General features: G+C 38.9%; 1 long non-coding RNA gene across 7 annotated transcripts in view; it reads left to right on the top strand.

Moving 5' to 3' along the window:
* The window catches only part of LOC103565380 (uncharacterized), a 160,994-nt gene extending 138,633 nt beyond the window's left edge, over positions 1 to 22,361 (top strand). For 4 of the 7 annotated variants that reach the window (XR_011525934.1, XR_011525939.1, XR_011525929.1 and 1 more), the window contains 3 exons: positions 20,093 to 20,203; positions 20,983 to 21,078; positions 22,210 to 22,361. This is a non-coding gene — a long non-coding RNA (uncharacterized lncRNA). Of the gene's footprint in view, positions 1 to 20,092; positions 20,204 to 20,705; positions 20,871 to 20,982; positions 21,079 to 22,209 lie in introns of all 7 variants that reach the window. The other 3 variants (XR_011525926.1, XR_011525941.1, XR_011525938.1) reach the window with 2 other exon arrangements.
* Positions 22,362 to 24,133: the final 1,772 nt, after the last annotated feature.

Raw genomic sequence — 24,133 nt, 5'->3', positions numbered from 1 at the left:
TAAAACATCCAGTTATATTTTCAAATAGCCTTTGTTAACTTATTAGCCTGGGTCCATTGCTCTTAGGAGACTTGTAGTGGAAGGTAAGAGGCCTAAATTTTAAGTTACTGTAGGGATCTTAGTGGCTCAAGTGAGAAGGGAAATGTATGACAGAGTGCACAGAGGGGTGAAGGGAGTAGAGGTTAGAAGGGAGACATATCAATAGATTCAAGAGAACTGTAGGGAAGATCCAAAGCAATAAAAGGAGGAAACAAAAGCAAAGTTGATGGAAAGAAGGAGGTTTAAGGAGGCAGTCTGGGAAAATCTTAAATTTCCCAAAAAGGCCATTGAAGTTTCAAATTATCTTCAGTAAAAGAATGCCAAGAGAGTGACATCAGGATCATGATAGAGTGAACTCTTACCTTAGCCTCTCCCCCTAAGATACAATGAAAAGAATATTCATAAACTAACAGAGGACATTCACACAACACAATAGATGACTGAGAGACCCCCACAGCCATATGTCTGAAGTTGGGAGTGCTGGATCCTCCCAGGAGGCAGTTGAAAGAGGTAAGGGAATCACCTCTCCCTCACATGTGGCAGCAACCTAGGGGCAGGGACTCACAGAGGCTGGTATGTGACCCTGAGAGGAGAAGCAAGGGAACACAGCCCTCTACAAGAATGCTTGATCTCTCAGCATTGTCTCCCAACCTGTGGGAATGGCCCAAACTGAGGTGGTTAAGCAATCATGAGGTGTCTGCACCAAGGCAGGCAGAAAGTGAGTGCAGCGCCATGGCATGCAGGAACATGCACATGAAGGAAAGATCCCCTTCTCACAGCCTGCTATGCCAGCTCAGTCCAATGGTTTGAGCAGGGCATCCCTACCAGAGCACCTGTACATACATTTGTAAAGCAGCAGTGGCAAGCAGGCAAACACAGAAGATCCCTGTTAGCATAGCTTCCAAAGGACAAGCACAGGTACCAGAGCTTGTGGCAGGCTCAGAATACATAGCTCCTGCCCACCTCCCAGTGGTAGCAGATAGAATCTGTGACCAGATACTACCACTCTGCCAAGGCACAAGTACACCCCATTAAATAATATGAAGAGGTATATTAACACTCCAGATCAGAAGGAAAATGAGAAGAGAAGCACCCAGTAATCAACCCTGAAGCCACAGAAATTTACCATCTAAATTACAGACAATTCAAGATAGGTATCATAAAAAACTCAGTGACTTACAAGAAAATTCAGAAAGACAGTTCAATGAAATTAGGAATAATATTAATGAACAGAGGGAATTCTTCACAAAAGAGGTTGAAACTATAAAGAAAAGTCAATCATAAATGTTATAGATGAAAAACACAATGAATGAGATAAATAAAAAGCTGGACTCCTTAAATAACAGAGCTGATAGTTTGGAGGACAGAATTAGCAAATTAGAGGGCAGAAATATAGAAATGCTTCAGATGGAGGAGGAGAGAGAACTAAGACTAAAAAGAAATGAAGAAATTCTCTGAGAAATGTTTAGCTCAATTAAGAAATGCAACATAAGGATTATGAGGGAGAAGGGAAGGAGAAAGGTGCAGAAAACTGTTAAAATAAATAATAGCTAAGAACTTCCCAAACCTGGAGAAGGAGGTGTAATTACAAATAAAAGAAGGTAATAGAGCTCCTAACTACATCAATGTAAAAAGACCTTCTCCAAGACACATATTAGTAAAACAGGCAAAAATCAATGACAAAGAAAAAGTATTAAGGGCAGCAAGGCAGAAGAAAATAACCTACAAAGGGATCCCTATCAGGCTTTCAGTGGATTTCTCAGCAGAAACCTTATAGCCTAGGAGAGAGTGTAATGATATATCCAAAAGTTTGAAGACAAAAACTTTCAGCCAAGAATACTCTGTTGTGAAAATATACTTCAGATGTGATGGAGAAATAAAATCTTTAGCAGATAAACAAAAGCTGAGGGAGTTCATTGCCACAGGACTCCTCCTACAAGAAGTGATCAAGAAGGCCCTCATACCTGAAAAAAAAAAAAAGGTTTACAAACCTTTGAGCAAGGAGCTAAAAAGGCAGACAGAACCAGAAAACTGCAGCTCTCTATCAGAACAGGTTAGGAAACAATTATAACATTAAAGATAAATGGAAGGAAAACGTAAAATATCAATATAATCACTTAACTTTAACTACAAACACAACACAAAATGGACTAAGTGGTGACAACAATAACCTAGTTTGGGAAGATGAAAGGGATGGAACCTGTTAGACTAAGGAAATAAGAGGCTATCAGAAAATGATCTCATCTATGAACTCTTTTATACAAACATCACAGTAAACACTAAACAAAAAATCAAGACAGAGACACGAATGATAAAGAGAAAACTGTGAAAGTCATCATAGAGGACCACCAAACTGAATTGGCAGTTGAAAATACACAGGATGAGAAACAAGGGAAATACAGAACAACTACAAAACAAGTGATAAAATAGCAAAGTTAAGCCCTCATATATCAATAATCACTCTGAACATAAATGGGTTGAATTCTCCAATCAAAAGACCCAGAGTGGCTGGATGGATTAAAAAACAAGACCCAACAATATGATACTTCCAGGAAACATATCTTAGCTCTAAAGGAAAACACAGGCTCAGAGTAAGGGGATGGAACACAATACTCCAGGCTAATGGCAAACAAAAGAAAGCAGGTGTTGCAGTACTTATATCAGAAAAGTAGACTTCAAGACAAAAAAAGGTAATGAATTACAAAGAGGGGCAGTATATAATCATAAGAGGGACACTCTACCAAGAGGACATAACCCTTATAAATATACATGCACCTAACACAGGAGCACCAAAGTACATAAAGCAGCTATTAACATACCTAAAAGGAAATATTAAGAGCAACACAATAATAGTAGGGAAACTTAACACCCTGCTTACATCAATGGATAGGTCATCCAGACAGAAAATCAACAAGGAAATAGGAGAATTAAATGAAAAAGTAGATGATGGACTTTATATACATATTATAGAATACTCCATCCTAAAACAGCAGAGTACACCTTCTTCTCAAGTGCACATGGAACATTTGGAGAATAGAGGCCAGTGAACACAATCTTTATCCTCTTCCACAGCCTCATTCCGGGTCACTGGTGTCTACCAGACAGGAGCTTATATATTTGTCTGGTACCCTGATATTGCAGCTGCTGCCAGGGGACACCCCTACATGGGCAGGCTCTGGTGACAGGTGGGGCTTATGCTCACAGGTCCCACAGAAGTGTAACCAATGGAAAAATGTTCTTAAACATCTATGACCCCCAGGGCACAGCAAAAGGCAACAGACCCAAGAGCTCAGTCTCTCTGTGAAAGTATCTTATTAGCTTATCATCATAGCTGCAGCCTGAGAGCCAGACTTGTAATTAAACACACGTCCAATGATTGACAGACCTCAGAGGGTGGGCCGCATCTTCATACTCTCCTTCAGCTGTGCTCCAGAGCACCAGTTTCTCCTGGAGGCGAGCTCTTACACATATCTGGTGTCCTGGTCTTAGCAGCTACTGTCCAGGGGACATCCTTTGACTACCTGGCTGATGGCCAGGGAAGCTTGTGTTCCTGAGTCCCATGGAAATTAACAAATGGGGAGACATTTCTTAGCAGACTAGCACCCCCAAGGCACTGCACAGACAACAAACTGTAAAACACTTCCAGTATTTTTGTGAAAAAGGAATATTTGCTTGTTCTGGAGCTTCAGCCTGAGGGGCAAGCTACAGGTTTTGCTCACATCGAGGGGCCTACAGGGCTGCCCTCAGGGAACATAGGCCAATAGGTGACATCTTTATACTCTCCCTCTGCCTCACTACAGCTTTCCAGTTTCTCCCTGAAAAGAGCTTATACACTTGTCTAGAGCACCAGTTATTGCAACAACCACCAAGAAGACACCTTCAGACAGCCTGACTCTGGTGGCCAGCAGGGCTTACACTTGTAGTCCCACTGGGCAGTATGGGCCTGACTTCCAATCTCCTGAATCTAAATACTGACTGAGATCTTTCTATTTGGGACAGTGATGTGTCTTGGCACACCCTTAACTACTAGGAACTATTACAAAGTAGCAATTGCTTTCACAATCACAAAGATTTGAGAGGCAAACAGAAAGCTAGGGCACAGTTGGACAAGATTCATCACTTACATGAGGCCAGTACTTCAAGACTGAGAGAGATGGCAATTTTATCTAATGCATAGAAACCCACACAGAATATCAAGCAAAATAAACAAAAGAATATATTCCAAATGACAAAACAAGATAAAGCCTCAGAAAAAAACCTTAGTGAAAGGGAGATAAGTAATTTATCTCATAAAGAGTTCAAATAGTGGTCGTAAAGATGCTGACCAAACTTAAGAGAAGAATGGATGAACACACTAAGAACTTCAGCAAAGAGAGAAAATATGAGAAAGTACCAAAGAGAAGACAGAGAGCCAAAGAATACAATAACTACACTGAAAAGTACACTAGAGGGATTCAACATCAGACTACATAAAGCAGAAAAAAGGGTCAGTGAACTTGAAGACAAAGCAGTAGAACTCATCCAATCAGAGCTTCAAAAAAGAAGAAGAAGAAGAAGAAGAAGAAGAAGAAGAAGAAGAAGAAGAAGAAGAAGAAGAAGAAGAAGAAGAAGAAGGAGAAGATTAAAAAAAGGGAATGTGACTTATGGGAAAACATCAAGTGAACTAACTTTCTCATTATAAGGGTCGCAAAAAGAAAAAGAGCGAGAGAAATGGCCAGAAAACTTAGTTGAAGAAATGATGTGTAAAAACTTCCATAACCTGCGGTAGGAAACAGACATCCAGATCCAGAAAGCCCAGAGAGCCCAAATAAGAAGAATCCAAAGAAATCCACACCAAGACACATAATTAAAAGGCTACCAGTTAAAACCAAGAAGAGATCTGGTGTCAAGATGGTGGCAGAGGTGGACTCTGAACCCACCTTCTTCCATGGACACAATAAATTTACAACTATTCTTGGAACAATTACCCCTGAGAGAGAACTGAAAACTGGATAAAAAGAGCTGCCACAAAAGGGACAGTGCTGACTGAGGTGGAAGAGGCAGAAATTCCTTGCTGGAAGGGAAAAGCCACATTCAAACTGTGGTGCTTCATGGCTGGCCAAGAGCATTCTTAAGGTACAGTGCCTTTCTTGGAGGAGTGGGGGATCTGAGCAGGGGAGCTTTACCACAATAAGCAGCCTTTGGACTCAGCACAACTGAGACAACTGTCATAATATCTGGCCTTGCTGGGTATTAATGACAATGGGAAATACCCCCAGAAAAGCTATTTTACATATGGGGGAAAAAAGCCTGCTCTTAAAGGGCCCACACACGAATTCACCCATTCCAGAAAGCAACCTAAAATCACAAAAAAAGAAAGAAAGAAAGGTGCATAGTCCTTTGGTGAAAAGAGATTCACTTAATAGTCTCTGTGTGTATCTTGGTGAAAAAATGAGATCTCCTCCGGCTGGGACCACCACCCCAGGTACTGAGACATTGGCAGCAGCCATTATTGTGACCTAGTACAGGTGTGCTGACACAGAAGCTGGCAGACACCATTGGACTTCTTCTCCTGTCCTATTAGCCCAGGATTCTGCCACACCCACTAGAGCACAGATTTAATCCAGTTTATCCAGGGCAGGCAGCCCACCCTAGGAACTGTCCCACCCAATAGCAAGCCTTCAGGCAACTTGTGGGTGCACACAGGTGGTGTGCCTAGAACATCTGCAGCCATGTGAGTGGGTCCACTTCTGTGAGACAGCACATGTTTGAGGGGCAGGCGTGTGTTTGTGGAGTGTGTGGAGCCTCTGCTGTAGGGGGACTGGCTCTGCTTCAGTGGGTAAGGGCATGTGAACAGGGCAGGACTGCGTTGACTGGGTATATGGCCCTGTGGACTATGGGATTTATCAGCTGTGGCAGACTTGTTCTTATCAAACAGTAATATAAGGGATTACCCCTCTTTCCAAAGCCTGAAACAACTGGGTGCTCCCATGCCTGAGGCTGGCCCTACTCAGTTGCACTCCTGAGAGAGCTAATAACAGCCTTGCAAGGTGAAGGACTGCAGCAATTGTAAATCCCTGAGCCTAACAACCAACCATGCTGGTGGCTTACTCACTTAACAGAAAAAGTGCAACAGGAATGTGCTACTAGACCTTGTAGCCAACTGTGCTGAGGTTTCTTATGCCTGATAAAGAGACTGAAGGGACCATAGCAGCCACACACAGCTGAACATTACAACCAGCTGGCTAGAGGGACAGCCTAGCCTCCCCAGGAACCTGCAGTGAGAGCAACCCTGCCACAACAGAAGGGCACATGTAGCCCACACAACACAATTGTGTAGAGATACATGCACCTCTATGTTCACTGCAGCATTATTCACAAGAGCCCTTGGAAGCAGCCTAGGTGCTCATCAAGGAAGGAATGGATAAATAAGATGTGGTATATATACACAATGGATTACTACTCAGACATAAGTGAAATAAGTATGATCTGCCACATAAATAGAAGATAAAAACAACAACAAACTCAAAGAGATTGGATTTCAGATTACCAGAGGAGAAGGGAGAGGGCAAAAGTGTCTGTTATGCATATGTGTATGGTGATGAATTGTAATCAGTCTTTGGGTGGTGAACATGATGCAATCACAGAAGATGAAATATAATGATGTATATCCGAAATCTAAATAATGTTATAAACCAATGTTGCCAAAAAAAGAAAAAACACAAAAATAAGGAGAAAAGCTTAAATGTAGCAATACAAAAACAACTTGTTATGTACAAGGGAAAACCCATGAGACTATAAGCAGCATTTTCAGCAGAAACGTTGCAGGCCAGAAGGGAATGACAAAATATATTGAAAGTGCTGAAAATTTTTTTTCCAAGAATACCTGAAAAAGTTATTTAGAATTGAATGAGAGACAGAGTTTTCCAGACAAGGAAAGTCTAAAGGATTTAATCACCACTAAACTGGCCTTATAAGAAATGTTAAAGTGATTTTTTCAAGATGGAATGAAAGGATGCTTCTTGGTAACAAGAAAACATGAAAGAATAAATCTCACTGGAAACATAAATGTGTAGTAAAGTTAGTATAATGATTTGTAAAATTGATATGAAGGTTAAAAGACATAAGTGGTTAAAATAACTATAACTACAATAATCAATTAAGGGATGTACAAGATAAAAAGCTGAAAATGTGAAATAAAAAACAAAATATGGGAGAGTGTAAATATGTAGAGCTTGAGAATGTGATCAAAATTAAGTTGACATAGATTTAGAATAGACTGTTATAAATATAAGTTGTAGTATGTAAGCTTCATTGTAACCACAAAACAATATCCTATAGTAGATACACAAAATATAAAGAAAAATAAATTTAAGCTTTCCACTAAAGAAAGTCATTAAACCACAAAAGAGGAGAGCAAGAGAAGAAAGAAACAGAGAGGAGCTGCAAAAAAGCCAGAAAAGAATGAACAAAATGGCAATAAGGATATACCTATCAGTAATTATTTTAAATATAAATGGCCTAAATTCTTCAAAGAAAAGACATATAGAGCTGAATGAATAACGAAATAGGACCCACCTATATGCTGCCTGCAAGATATTCACCTCAGATATAAAGACATACATGGACTGAAAATGAAGGGACAAAAAACATATTCTATGCAAATGAAACCAAAGGAAGCTGAGGTAGCTATCCTTATATCAGACAACACAGACTATAAAAGAAAGATAGTAAGAAGAGATAAAGAAGGGATTATATAAAGATAAAGGGGTTAATCTGACAAGAGAGTATAACATTTGTAAATATTTATGCACCCGACATAGAAGCACATACGCATATAAAGCAAATATTGACAGAACCTAAAAGGAGAAATAGACAAAAATACAATAATGTAGGGGATGGTAATATCCCACTTAGAAATATGGATAGATCATCTAGACAGGAAATTAATAAGGAATCATTGACCTTACATGGCACATTAGATTAGGTAGACTTAATAGATATACACAGAACATTCCATCCAAAAGCAACAGAAGACACATTCTTCTCAAGTGAACATGACACATTCTCCAGGATAGATCGTATATTAGGCCACAAAACAAGTCAATAAATTTAAAAGGATTGTAATTGCATCAAGCATATTTTCCAGCTAAAATGGTATAAAACTAGAAATGAATTACATGAAGAAAACTGGAAAATTCACAAATATGTGGAGATTAAATAACACGCTACTAAACAACTAAGGAAGAAAAAATCAGACAGGAAATAAAAAAAGTACCTTGAGTCAAATGAAGATGGAAATACAACACACCGAAATTTATGGAATGCAACAAAAGCAGTTCTAAGGGGAAAGTTCATGGTGATAAATGTCTATATCAAAAACAAGAAAAATCACAAAAAAGCAACCTAACTTTACACTTCAAAGGCTAGAAAAAGAAAAAGAAAAATAAAACAACCAAGTTCAAAGTTAGTAGAAGGAAGGAAATAATAAAAAGCAGAGCTAAATAAATGAAATAGAGACTAACACAATAATAGAAAAGAGCAATAAATCTAAGAGCTGGGTCTTTGAAAACATAAACAAAATTGAGAAACCTTTTGCTAGATTCACTAAGAAAAACAGAGAGGACTCAACTAAATAAAATTAGAAGTGAAAGAGAAGACAATGGAAAAAGAACAGTGTCTTGAATGGGGTTAGGAAAACTGGACAGCCACAGGCAAAATAATGAAACTGGACCACTGTTTTACACCATATACAAAAAATTACTCAAAATTGGTTAAAGACTGGAACATAAGACCTAAAACCATAAAGCTCCCAGAAGAAACCATAAGTGGTAAGCTCCTTGACCTTGGTCTTGGCAATGATTTCTTGAATTTGACACCAAAAGCAAAAGCAAAAGCAGCAAAAGCAAAAATAAATAAGTGGGACTATATCAAACCAAATAGCTTCTGCACAGCAGGAAATCATCAACAAAATGCGAAGACAACATAGTGAATTGGAAAATATATTTGTAAATCATATATATGATGAAAGGTTAATATCAATAATATATAAATAACTCATGTAACTCAGTAGCAAAAAGTCAAATAATCCAATTAAAAAATAGCCAAAGTATCTAAATAGACACTTTTCCAAAGAAGACATACAGAAGGCCAATGGTTACATGAAAGGTGTTCAATATCACTAATCAGGGAAATGCAAATGAAAGCCACAATGAGATATCACCTCACACACATTAGAATGGCTACTATCAAAAGAACAAGAAATAACAAGCAATGGTGAGGATATGGAAAAAGGGAAACCCTTATGCACTGTTGGTATGAATGTAAATTGGTGCAGCCACTATGGAAAACAATATAGAGATTACTCAAAAATTAGAAATAGAGCTACCATATGATCCAGCAATTCCACTTATGGGTATTTCTCTAAAGAAAACAAAAACACTAACTTGAAAAGATATATGCACCCCTATGTTCATTGAAACATTATTTACAATAGCCAAGATATACAAACAATATAATTGTACATCAATGAATAGATGAATAATAAAGAAAGTGATATATATATATGAATAATATTCAGCCATAAAAAAGAATAAAGTCTTGCCACTTGTGACAATATAGAAGGACCTCAAGAGGATTATGCTAAAGGAAATAAGTTAGAAAAAGGCAAATATCATATGGTCTAACTTATATGTGGAATATAAAAATAGAAACAAAAACAAAATAAACAAACAAAAAAACTGAAGTTCATAGACATAGAGAACAGATTGGTGGTTGCCAGAGGTAGGAGCTTGAGGGTGAAAGAAATGAGTGAAGGGGGTCCAAAGTATTAAAATAAATAAGCCCTGGGGATGTAATGTACAGCATGGTGATTACAGTTAATAATACTGTACTGGATATTTGAAAGTTGCTAAGAAAGTAAATCTTAAAAGTTCTCATCTCAAGAAAAATTTTTTTGTAACTACATAAGATGACTGATCTTTACCAGACTTATTGTGGTGATCAGTTATCAGTGTATACAAATATTGAACCATTATGTTCTATATCTGAAACTAATATGTTATATGTCAATTATACATCAATTAAAAAAATTAAAAAAATTAATCAAGCAAATAAGTAACTGTGTATAACACTTTCTACATTTTTGGAAAACTAAGGAGTATAACGATGGTGGTTGGTCCTCTTAATGTCCCTGGACAAAGTGGTGAAAGAAAGGATAAGTTCTGGGATTCGAATAACAGCTCAAGCTTATCTCAATGACATAAGAGCTTCTAGGTGTGCCTGAGGGATAGCCATATCTCCTGGGAGGGCTGAAATGGCTAAAAGTCAAACTGTAATTGGCTGAGATCAAGGCAAGTTGTACTCCCATGCCCCTAGAATATCTGCTCTTAAAGTGAGGACATTGATTGGGACAGAATGAAATCCTGTATTCTGGGATGGCCCTGAAAAAGTTGGATATATCAATCCCATAAATTCTGATGACTCTTCTTTCCAAGTGGAACAGGTCTCCTCACCCCTAGTGGAAGTGACCTTCTTACCCCTTGCAAAAGTGGCCTCCTCAACCTCAGTGACAGCATTATTACCTTCTCAAGTGTAAGCCTCTGAATCCACAGTGGTATCAGCCTTTGTACCTCACTTTGAGGGGATTAAACTTACATTGCCTTAGAAAACTGTAATAGACTCTCCTAAGGCAATTGCCACCCATGTGTAAACTCAACTCATAGCAGGCACCTAAAGGTGAAGTTAAAAGTGTGATCCATGAGGAGGTATGCTACACATTTAAAGAACTACTTGAGTTTTCTAATTTATGCAATCAGAAGTCTGGGGAATATGTACGGGAATGGGTATTAAGATGTGGCATAATGGTAGAAGGAATATAAGTTGGATAGGTTGTATTTATTAATATGGACCCACTAGGCAGAGATTTTGCATTCAATGTTGTAGTGTGAAGAGTTAGAGAAGGCTCTAACAGTTTGTTGGGATGGTTCATGGAAACATAGATTAAAAGATGGCCCCCTGTGGGCAAAATTGAAATTCAAAATCTCCTTTGGTTTATGTATAATGAAGGATTCAAAAACTTAAAGAGATTGGAATTTTGGAGTGGATTTGTTATTTCAGACCTATTGACCTACACTGGTAGCGTCCAAAAGACATACCCTTCACCAATACTTTGAGATATACATTTGGGCATATACCCCAGCATCCTTGAAGTGCTCTGTCATTCTACTTCTCTGTGGGCCAGAAGTTACAGTAGGAACTGATACCGAACCTGAAGTGAGTTCGCTTACCCGTTGCACAGAAAGCCACTCTCTGACACCGAGTGTAGTGGAAGAAAGTAGGTATTTTATTTTTGCACAGCACTGAGCAAGGAGAGAGGGCAGCTAATGCTGAAACCCCAAACTCCCTGAAAAGCTAAAAGGAAGGGTTTTTATTTGGGGTTTTAGGTATGGGAGGGGGAGCATATGGCCTTGCTGGCTGGAGCTTTCCAAGCAGCCTGTCTTTGGCCTTGAGACTACTTGCAGAGAGGAGGGAGCCCATGGCCTTGCTGGTCAGCAGCTTCCCCACCAGCCTGTATCTCTTTGCAGGGAGGAGATAATCTAGGTGCTTGTCCTTGACGGTATCTGTCTCCATGGAGGATAGTGGGTTCTGGAGCCAGGAAGCCAGGGAGTAAGCAGGGAATGAGTGTTTTGGTCTTAACCCCATATATGCTGGGTTTAATGTGGGGAAACTGATATCAGGGTCGGTATCAGAACACAGGCATTCAATCTGAAAATCTAAATGTTGTGCGAGTAATTGGATCCCAGGGTGTCAGGGGCAAAGTGGTTTTACTCATTCAAAAGGAAATGTAGCTATAGTTATTGTAATGGAATTAGTCAAAGCACAAATAAGAATAGTCTGACTTAGAAGACCTATGTTAATCATGGTGTTTTAAGAAGTGAAAAAGATAGGAAGTCCACTAAATTCTTACTTATTCTGTATAAGCAGAAAAGTGCTAGATCATAGTACAAAAGTGTAACTTGAAGAGTAAAAATAGTGTGTCACAGTCACTCAATCAATTCCCCATCTTGAGCCAGTATATGGACCCAGAACTCCTTGAATGAAATGGGGACCAGATCAACCTTGAGGAAGAACCCTGACACACTACCAAAATTTTAAAATGTTCACTTTCCTCCCAGCCTTCCCCAAGGGAACCTACTGATTTTTCAAGGGTAACTGAATTGTGGGAAAGGCAACAATCAGACTGTTCAGGGATTCCTGGGTACTGACTCTGATCAGACATTGTTTAAAAGAGACCCAAAACTTATCTGTGGCCCTCCAATCAGAGTAAGGGTTTATGGGAGTCAGATGTTCAATGCTGTTTTAGTACAGGTCTCACACCATGACTCATGGGTCACAAAATCAATGAGTAGTTATTTCTCCAGTTCTAGCCTGCATATTTGGAGTAGAAACACTTAGCAGCTGGCATAGTTCTCATATTGGTTCCCTGACCTTCAGAGTGATGACTATTATGGTGGGAAAGACCAAATGGAAGTCATTAAAACTACCTCTAGCTGAGAAAATAGTAAACCAAGAGCAATGCCTAGCATTCCTGTGGGGTCTGCAGAGATTCTTGCCACCATCAAGGACATACAGATTCAGGGGTGGTGATCCCCATCACATCCATATTCAACTTTTTTATATGACTGTGTAGAAACAGGCGAATCTACAAGAAATGCAATGGGTCATCGCTAGCTTAACCAAGTGGTGACTCCTACTGCAGCTGCCGTACCAGATGTGGTTTCATTCTTGAACAAACTCATGCATCCCGTAGAACCATTTATGCAGCTGTTGATTTATAAATATCCTTTCTCTCTAAGTTGTTCATAAGGATCACCAGAAATTTTTTCCTTCAGCTGGCAAGGTCGGTGAGTACCCTCATGGTCCTGCTTCAGAGGCACATTAACTCTCTGCCTTATGCCACAATTTAGTTTTTCAGAGATACATTTTTTTCTTGTGAGGAAGACTGGTCCTGAGCAAACATCTGTTGCCAATCTTCCTCTTATTGCTTGAGGAAGATTGTCGCTGAGCTAACATCTGTGCCAGTCTTCCTGTATTTTATGTGGAATGCTGCCACAGCATGGCTTGACAAGCAGGGCTAGGTCAATTCATGGATCTGAATCTGAATCCCTGGCTGCTGAAGCTGAGTGCATGAACTTAACCACTATGCCCCTGGCCCAGCCCTTAGTTTTTCAGGGATCTTGATTGCCTTTCCCTTACAAAAGATATCACACTGATTCATTACATTGATGGCATTATATTGACTTGACCTAGTGAGCAGGAATAGCAACTTCTCTGGTTTCTTTTATATAACATTTGTGTGTCAGAGGATATGGAGTAAATCCAACTCTGGCCTACTACTGGGCACACCAGAGATCAAATGCTTGAACATGGACCACAAAATTATTATGTGACTGGATGATATCTGGCTTATCAAGTCTTAAGATTGTAAGTGCACTGAAAAAACTGTATCTTGAAATAAAAATTGTATATATGTGATTGAGCCAAGACATCCCCTGAATGCACAAATAAATTATATGAAGAAGTAGCTGACATGCCAAATGTCCTCACTTTTGCTACATTGTTTTCTCTCTCCCAACCTGCACCTATGGCTTCATAGAGAGCTATGTTAGATCAGTTGACAAAGGAAGAAAAGTAATTGTCTGCATGATATGCAGTCACCATATGTAAAGAGCTGCCGCACTACAGCCCATCTCTGAAGGACAGTGGTAAAGGGAAAGGCTTCTAGTGCACAAAACTTCTGGCGGTGCCCCTGGTTGTTCACTTTGCTTGGAAGAAAAGTGGCAGAAGTGTGATTATACACTGATTCATTGCCTGTGGCCAATGGTTTGTCTTGATGGTCAGGGACTTGAAAGAGACATAACTGAAAAATTGATGATGATGAACTTTGGGAAAGATTTATGGGGATAGTCCTCTCAATGGGAAAAAGTACTTGAGGATATCGTTTCCCATGTCAATGCTCACTAAAACGTGACCTCAGCAGAGGAGGATTTCAGTCATCAAGTGGATAGATCACAAATCAGTTGGTACCAGTCATTCTCTTTTCCCTGCCATCCCTATCATTTTTTTTCTTTTGAGGAAGATTAGCCCTGAGCTAACATCTGCCTCCAATCCTCCTCTTTTTGCTGAGGAAGACTGGCCCTAGGCTAACATCCATGCCCCTCTGCCTCTATTTTATGTGGGACGCCTGACACAGCATGGCTTGCCAAGCGGTGCGTATGTCCACACTCAGGATCTGAACCTACAAACCCTGGGCCACAGAATTGGAACATGCAAACTTAACCACTGCACCACCAGGCTGGCCCCCTCCCTATTGTTTTACAATGGACTCATCAGAAAGTGTCCATGGATGCATGGATAGAGGTTTTGCATGGTCTTAGCAATATTACTTTCACTCACCAAGGCTAGGTGTCCAATCTGCCAGCAGCTGAAGGCAATGCCATTCCACACAGTGGTGATCTAGCTACCTCATGGCCGGTTGGTTACATTGGACACTTTCTATCTTGAAAGTGGCATCCTTTTGACTATACGGAATAGATACATAACCGTGACATAGATTTGTCTTGTTTGCATGAAAGGCTACTGCCAAACCTATAATCTGTTGATTAAAGAATGCCTTGTCCACTGTCATGGTATTCTACACAGCATTGCTTTGGATTAAGGATCTCATATCACAGCAGGTGAAGTATGACAATGGGCCCATACTCATGGAATTTACTATATTACCATGTTAACACCATCATGAAGCAACTTGCTTGATAGAGCAGTAGAAGGCCCTGTTTAAGACTCAGTTACAGTGACAGCTAGGTGGCAATATGTTGTTGTGCTGTGGCAAGGTTCTCTAGGAGGCTCTCTCTATATTTCCGATATATAGAGAGTACAGTTTCCTATATACAGTACTGTTTCTCTGATACCCAGAAATCATGTGTTCAGGAATGAAGGAGTGGAAAGGGAAGGGGTATCTCTCACTATATCCCTTAGTGTCCACTAGCAACATTGTGCTTCCTGTTCCTGCAATATTATGCTGTACCGATCTAGAAGGTTTAGTTGCAGAGGAAGAAAAGCTTTCACCAGGGGACAAAACAGTGATTTCCCTAAAGTGGAAGTTAAGAATGCCACCCAGCCACATTGGGCTTCTTATGCCTCTGAATCAAAAGACAAAGGAGGGATATATTGTGCTTGCTGGGGTGGTTGATTCTAAGGCCAGACAACACATAGCAGGACATTAGCTAAAGCAGTAAAAACAGATTAATCCAGGAATACTGTAATAAGGGAAAGAGACCTCAATATAGACTCTTGTTCAATCCCAAATACAGCATGAACAAGTAGAAACTAATAGTCAAGGAGGCTAGTAGGTGTCACTGTTTGGAAAATTACCAACAGGAAACATCAAGGTAAGGGGGTTTCTGGCTAAGCCAATCTAACAGGATTTTTGCTGAAGATAGGCCAGTCAGTTTAGTCATCAGCTATTAAATGGAGAAGGATGAGAAACTCAATTAGATATCAAACGTGATCCGAAATGGATGATGAGGAACTCTTGCTAAACTGACTTAGCTAGATTCTTGATAAGAATTTTACAAAAAGTGCTTATGGTCCTAAGAAAGGTTCAGGAGCTTGACTAAATTTGGTTAAGCAAAGAATCTGTCAGTCTCCCTTCATGCTCAAGAAAAGAAGAAGCATTCTTCTTTCCTTTGAACAATGTAAGTCCATTTCTTCTTCAGTTACCTTTGTTCATACAGATTGGCTGAATCATCTGTTGAGACTTGGAAGTAGCAAGTATTTGCTGGTTGGTGCCTGCTGTCAGGCATTTAATGAAGGAGAGATTCCAAGAAAGTAAAAGAAAAACAAAGATTAATGTTAAAAACAAGTTTTCAATTCCAGAGGGCATCCAGTCAAGAAGATTTATAGATGTTTGGCTCAAACCATCTTTATATGGAGGAATGAGGACAGATGTAGCAATCCGATAAATTTCCTAATTTGCAGTGCAAATGTCTGTGATGATGCCATCAGGTATTTGGTGTACTGAGTGGCTCACAGAGCAGGAGCATGAAGGTTGCCCATTCATTATCTGCTGTGATTTTCTTGAAATTTACATTGTATCATTCAGCTTCTGTGTGCAGGTTTTCAGGAAAAGGGCAACTTTAGTTCTCAATGATTTCAAGTCAGAAGGGAGAATAATTGTAAATGTTGATTTGGAAAGCTTTAGCTAGACATAGGAGGATTGAGGAGATTTCAAGATGTGTCAAGGACTGGCAAATATTCAAGAAGAGACCCACAAGGGTATATTATAGTTTCTCATTAAAATTACTTGTCTTTCTAAAATCTCCACGTTTTCCATCAAGGAGAATAGAAGTCAGACTAATGTGTTTGTAAAATAAGTTTAGTCTCGTTAAACTTGGCTTGACTATTTACATAAGTGCATCAAATTAGTGTTGAACCCCATAGGTCTCTTGAGTTTGCATTACTGGAAATTTTCATAAGAAATCTAAGATGGGACTTTTTCAAAGCTTCTCGAGGCTTGGAAGCTAAGGCAAACTTGCTACCAGATTTTGCTTGCAACACCCATCGATTTGGGTAAATTCCTCTCTTCCCAACTTCCCCCAAATTTCCTGAGGTTCTTGAGTCTGCATGACATGGTCTGGTGGGGAACCCTATAAGAAAGGTACAGGCTAGTTTTTCTAAGGGAGGCTTCACAGGCATTGGTTCCTCAAAGTCAACCTTAATCCTTAAATTTGTCTGCTCATATCTTATTCAATGCACATCATTATCAAATATGAAAATCCAGTCAAAGCCTTGGTAATATATCCAATGTTTCCAACAATGTCTTATTAAAGGAGAATAGATTCTTACTGAACTTACAAACATAACTATATTGCCATAAAATATGAGTACTCACTGAGAGATTTCAAATTCAAGAGGGATCATGTAGGGAGAAAAACTAATGGTTTCATTTTAGGTCACAAATGTATACTTCAAAATTTTATGTAAATTACACTAGTTTAAGGGAAAAATGTTTCCTAAATTGTGGTACAAATGTGAAATACCACCAATGTTTAAAACAAAAAGTCATAAAAATTATAAAAATCCTCACCAGTTGACTCAGCTTCATGAATTTAATTCTTCTTATGCCTGAACTTGAGTTAGTAGTTTTAGGAATAAATCAACTTCTTCATTACTTCTGGAAATTCTTAATAAGTCCAGCATATGTTCACAAACTTTTCAAGTAATGCCATCAGATAACATTCATTCCTGAAGCTTATTGTGAACACATTCTGAAAGGAATCAGTGTCAATCAATAACTGGCTGTGAATCACAAATGACTTAAGATGGTCATGGTTATAGTCTGATGAGATTTCATTTGATAAAGAATGTTAATTATTTCTGTGGCATACATCATTTTAACATAGTAATGGGACAACAGGTGTATTGACAAATTTCTATGAACTTCATATAATTTCTGCAAATTGATTATGATATCTTCACATCTTGCCATCATTCTAAGTTATTTTTCTTCTTGACAATTAGGCAAATTCAAAAAAAATCATAGAAGAACAGAATCTGAAAAGCTAAACATGGTTCTTCCTTCTTATATTTTCTTCTTAATTTACTACCATGCTTGACATGCATTAAGCAACATATTTTTTGTTGTTGTTAATGCAGTCGAGTCATTTCTGACTCCTAGTGACCCTGTGTACAGCAGAGGAGAAACTTCCTAGTCTTTTAATCCCAACCTCTCATCTTCTGGCACTATCTGAGACAATGTTTTGTTGCTATTCATAGGGTTTTCATGGCCAATCTTTTTGGAAGTGGATGGCCATGTCCTTCTTCCTAGTATGCCTTATTCTGGAAGCTCCAGTGAAACCGATCTTTCATGTGTGGCTGCTGATATTTGAAATACCTTTGGCATAATTTTCAGCATCACAGCAACATGCAGCTGCCACAGTATGAAAACAGACAGATGGGTGGTGTGGTTCTCTGGCTTGGAAATAAACATGGGTTGTGGTGGTGAGAGTGCCAAATCTTAACCATTAGACCACCAGGGCAGCTAATTCATGGTTAATGTACATTTATTCTTTAGATTGGATTTATAGTTTTATAATCTTAAACATCTAGTAGAAACAACATAAACTTGTTCAATTACTAAAACTAGGTAAAAAGTAATTTTATGTGTGAATTATAGTCAATGCTGGAAACTCTGAAGCCATGTGTGTTTTTATTTTACCAACAATTAAAAAAACTGTTTTATTTAACAAAGATTATCCCAGTAAAGAGCTTTTAAAAATTGGATTTGTTTTTGTATTTCTGAGAGTTTTAGAAATAATTTATAGAAGTGCTCATTTACCTATATGCCAATTTGAATACAACTCTTTTAAGGGATTTGATGAATTAATTCACTAAAATATCCAGAGGTAAAAAATGTGTCATACACCCAACATATAAGCATGCGTATGTATATACATACCTACATACAAATACTTGCCAAAAGTTACATATAGGGGCAAACAGAGATCTTATAGCTTTCATTCTAAAATTTTAGCCTTGACTCAATAAACGTAGTAATACAATCTCACCTGGTTTACTACCACAGTATATTTTTATACAAACTGTGTTTCCGGCAAATGGGCAAGTTATGGGTACCTGCTTAACAGTATTTCTGGAAGAGACTTCTGAGATTTTTTTTCCCTAACATGTAATCTGATGGAGGCTGTGGAATAAGTTCTAGGTCCCTGAGTGAGGAGACATCTAGAAGTTGTCTGGATGGCTCTAAAACCCCTCTGAGTGGACAAAATTTTGAGTTATCTTTCAAAATAGCATTTTGTTTTCTTTTCAGTATCAGATGGTTGCTTTAGGGGGTCCTTTACTCCCTTGGGAGCACTCAATGGAGGGTTGGGGGCCTAAAGTTTAAGTGACTATAGGGAGCTGAGAGGCTGAAGTGGAAAGGGAAGCCATGGCATTGGCTACTTAATTGTGGTGTTCCTAAAAGTGAAAAGGATAGTAAGTGTACTAAATGTTTACTTGAACTATATAATCAAAAAAGTACTAGGTCAAGTAACAGAAGTCTAACTTGACCTATAAATTTAGTATGCCACAGCCCCTCAATAATTCCCTGACTTGAACCGTATACAGACCTAGAATCCCTTGAACGAAGAGAAGACAAAGTCCCATTGAGGAAGGACATAGCACACTACCAAAAATTTATACTGTTCATCTTTCTCCCAGCCTTTCTCAAGGGTAACCACTGCCTTTTACCAGGGTAATTGTGCATTGGGGGAAGGGAAATAATCAGACCATTCAGAAACTACAGGACACTGTCTTTGAACTGACGCTGATTTTAGGAAAACAAAAACATCACTGTAGCCCTCTAGTCAGATTAGAGACTTATGGGAGCTATGGCATTCTATCACAGCCACATTCCCCAATGGGTTCATTGGGTCTCTGAAACTATGCTGTGATTATTTCCCTACTTCTAAAATACATAGTTGGAATGCAAATACCTAGTAGCTGAAAAAATCTTCACATGAGTTCCCTGACCTGTGGAGTAAGGACTATTACGGTGGGAAAGGCTAAATGGAAGTTATCAGAACTGTTTATACCTAGGAAAGTAGATCAAAAACAATATCACATTCCTGGAGGGGTTGTGATTTGTGCCATTATCAAGGATTTAAAAGAAGCTGGAGTGATGATTCTTACCATTTCCTTTTCAAGTCTTCTATTTGGCCTGTGTATAAGACAGATGGATCTTAAACAAAAACAGTAGATTATTGCAAGCTTAGCCAAGTTTTAACTTTAACTGCAGCTGCTGTACCAGATGTAGTTTTATTGCATGAGCAAACTCACACAACCCCTACTACCCATGATGCAGCTGTTGATCTGGTAAATGTCTTTTTTGTGACTCATGTCCATAAGTTCCATCAGAAGGTTTTTCTTTAGCAGGCAAGGTATCTGATATATCTTCACAGTACTAATACAATGGCTTGTCATCTCTCCAGTTCTATGTATCTTTTCTGTTTTTCAGGGATCTTTATCACCATTCTTTCCCCAAAGATATTACACTAATCAACTACATTAATGAATTTATGCTGATAGAACCTATTGAACAAGAATTGCAACTTCTCTACAGTTATTGGTAAGGCGTTTGTGTGGCAGGGATATGGAATAGATCTGGCTAAAATTCAGAGACCTTCTACCCCTGTGAGATTTATAGGAGTCCAGTGGTGTGGGGATTGTCCAGGTGTCCCTTTTAGAGTAAGCATGAGTTTAATATCTGGCCCCTCCCACAATCTAGAAAGAGACACACCACCTAGTGGGCCTTTTTGGATTTGGGAGGCAACATATTCCTCAATTAGTTGTGTTACTCTGGCCAATGTATCCATTGACCTGAAATGCTGCCAGTTTTGATTAGGGCCCAGAAGTAGAGAAGACTCTGTTAACAGGTCTAAGCTTTAGACCCATTGGTGCTTTGCCCCTTGGGCCATATATTCCAGTAAACTCAAGGGTCCTGAAGTTTTATTGGCAGATATAGATGGTGTTTGGAGCCCTGGCAGCCCCTAAAGAGAATCACAGTGCAGGAATTTAGGATTCTGGAGCAACTCCATGTTCTCATCCACAGATAATTTCTCTCCTTTTAGAACAAGTTTTGGCCTGCTACTGGGCCTTAGCAGAAACTGAATGCTTGACCATTGGCCACAAAGTAACCATGTGACCTGAGCTGCTTACCATCAGCTGGATGTTATCTGACCTATTATGCATAAAGATGGGCATGCACAGTTATAGTCCATCATGAACAGAAAGTGGTAAATACATGATTGAGCTTGAGCAGGCTATGAAGGCACAAGTAAGTTACCAGAAGAAGTGTCTCAAATCCTTGGGTCTTTAACTCATGCCTCTGTGCTTTCTCTTTCTTAGCCTACAGCTAAGACCTCATGAATAGCTTCCTAAGATCAGTTGACAGAGGAAGAGAAAACACAAGTCTGTTTACAGATGGTTTTGCACCATATACAGGTACCATCTGAAAATGGACATTTGCAGCCCTACTCCCTCTCTCTGGCATATCCCTGGAGGACCGTGGTGGAGGGACTTCCTCCCAGTGGGCAGAACTTCATGCAGTAAACCCAGTTTCTCTTATTTCTTGGCAGTAGAAAAGGCCATACTTGGTATTACATACTGATTTATGGGCTATGGCCAGTGGTCAGGCTATATGATCAAGGACTTGAAAGGAACATGATTGGAAAATTGGTGACAATGGAATTTGGGGAAGAGGCATGTGAATAGACCCCTCTCATTAAAAAATATGAAGATATTTGTGTTGCATGTAAATGCTTACTGAAGGGTGACCTCAGCAGATGATGATTTCAATAATCAAGTGGATAGGATGATACATTCTATGGATACCAGTCAACTTCTTTCTCCACCCATCCCTGCCATTGCCAACATATCCATGAACAAGGTGGCCATGGTGGCAAGGATGGAGATTATATAGAGGCTCAGAAATATATACTTTACTTCACCAAGGTTGAGGTACCAGTCTTCCAGCAGCCAGAAATAACACTAAATAGCTGATATGGCACCATTTCTTGAGTTGTTCACCAAGCTATCTAGTATTGGTTGATTAAATTGGACTACTTCCATCATAAGAAGGTCAGAATTTTGTCCTTACTGGCATATACACATACTCTAAATATGGATTTGCCTTACCTGATGCAATGCTTCTGCCAATACTACCATTCATGGAGTTTTAGAATGCCTTATCCACTGTCATGGTGTTCCCCTCAGTACTGCTTGGGATTAAGGACCTCACTTCACTGAGAAAGAGGTGTGGCAATGGGCCCATGATCATGGAATTCACTGGTCACACCATGTTCCCCACCATCCTGAAGCAGCTGACCTGATAGAATGGTAGAAGGGCCTTTAGAAGACATTGTTACAGAGTCAATAAGGCTGCAAGATGTTGCAGGGTTGTTGTGAGGTTCTTCAGGAGGCTATATCTGCTCTGAATCTGCATCATATATATAGTACTGTTTCTCTTATAGCCAGGACTCATAGTCCAGGAATCAAGGGGAGGAAATGGGAGGGACATTACAGACTATTACCCTTAGTGACGTACTAACAATATTCTTGTTTCTTGTTCCCAAGACTTTATGCTCTGTTGAACTAGAAGTCTATGTTCCAGAAGAAAGAATGCTTCCAACAGGAGATAAAATGATAACCCCCTCGAATAAAAGTTAAGACTGCCACCTGGCTACATCGTGTATCTCATACCTCTGAATAAACTTGCAAGGAAGGGAGTTTGTGTGCTGACTAGGGTGATTGATTCTTACTACTGTCAGAGATAAATGTACCTGGACCTTAGTTAAAGTGGTAAAAACAGGTTTATTCTGGACTATTGTAATAAGGAAAAAGAGTCCTCAGTATTAAACTGAGGTAACGTCTGAATACAGTATGAACAAATAGAAATTTATAGCCAAGAAGTCTGAGGTGGTTCAGTGGATGCAAAATTATAGGAGGAAACATGAAGTATAAGAGAATTTAGGCTAAACTGACCTAACAGAATTCCTACTGAAGACCAGACATCATCTGGTGGGTGGTGGAGAAATAGAAAATTGAATAGATATTGAGGATGATCAAATATAGAAGATGAGGGACTTTTGCTATACTGAGTTAGCAGGAATCTTGCTGAGGATTTTACAACAAAGTGTGCAGATGGACCTAGGAGAATATTTAGGAGCTTGACAAAGTTTTGTCAAGCAAAGAATCTTTGTCAGTTTCTCCTATTGTTTTAAAGAGATAACAGACATTCTTCTTCCCTTAGAACAACGTAAGTCCATTTCTTGTTAGGTTACATTTTGTTCATTAAGGACCTTTTAAATTACATGTTGAGAATTGGTAATAGAAGGTATGCTTTATGGTGCTAGCCACCTGGCATTTAATGAGCATTTATTGTCTTTTATGAAAATAAAAGAAGACAAAGATTAATGTTAAAAACCTAGTTTCTGATTCCACAGGACAGCCTGTTTAGATTTCTTGATTTGGAGTTTGAGGTATTTTTAGATAGTGTCGACAGCAGTGACAGTCTATTGAATTTTCTAATTTTCAGTTTGAATGTCTGTTGTGATGGCATCGGACTTTCCAGTGAGCTTTCTGAGGGACATACTTAGCAGCAGACGCAAAGTTTTCCATATATAATCTGTTGTGCTGATTTTCTTTGTGTTTATATCATGTTATCTAGCTTCTGCTTGTAAGGCTTCATAAAAAGGACAGTTTTACGTCTCAGTGATTTCTAGTCAAAAGAGAGAAAAAGTAGAAATATTACTTTGCAAAGCGTAGCAGATATTGAAGGAAAGTAGAAAAATTCATGCCTTGGCATGCACTGGCAAAATTTACAATGTGAAATCCAAAAGTGTATGTTGATGCAAATAACCAATAATCAATCTGTAGATCAAAATTGAGTTGATTTTAATATATGAGCCAATTCTGAGGACAATAGCCTGGAAAGGCAACCTCCACCAGGAAAAGAAGCACTCCAGGGAAGCAAGGTGTATAGCATGATTATATACCATTTTGGAACAAAGAACATACATCAAATATGACAGGAATACATTTTTTTTCCTTTTTGCTACAGTCACAAGATGTTTTGCTATGTACAGAAGGTCAATCTGACCCTGGTTTCTGGAAAGGAATGCTTATCTTTAAAGAAATGCTGATACGGGAGGGAGGCTTTCATCCCTATCTTTAAAGGCAGCATTCTTTGCTTTGGGATACTGTAAATGTTTAAAGCAGATGTACAATGCATGCTTGTTAGACCACTTCAGGCCATTCTGGAAAAACAAGTTCAGGGATAATCAGTTTTAAACCAAAATGGCTTCCTCATATGCCTCAATATATTAACTTTCCTTAGTGTTTTCTATTTATTCCATCAGCTACATTACTGTTTTCCATTGAAATATATTTTTCTCTCTACACTCATCATCATTCAATCAGAGATAATCAAATTAAGACTAATTTTTTTCAGAATAAATCTAGTTTCATTAAACTTAGTCTCATTATTTACATAAGGACA

This window comes from Equus przewalskii, chromosome 1 (genome assembly GCF_037783145.1).
Source record: "Equus przewalskii isolate Varuska chromosome 1, EquPr2, whole genome shotgun sequence".
Taxonomy (NCBI): domain Eukaryota; kingdom Metazoa; phylum Chordata; class Mammalia; order Perissodactyla; family Equidae; genus Equus; species Equus przewalskii.
This window is presented reverse-complemented; position numbering and strand designations above follow the sequence as displayed.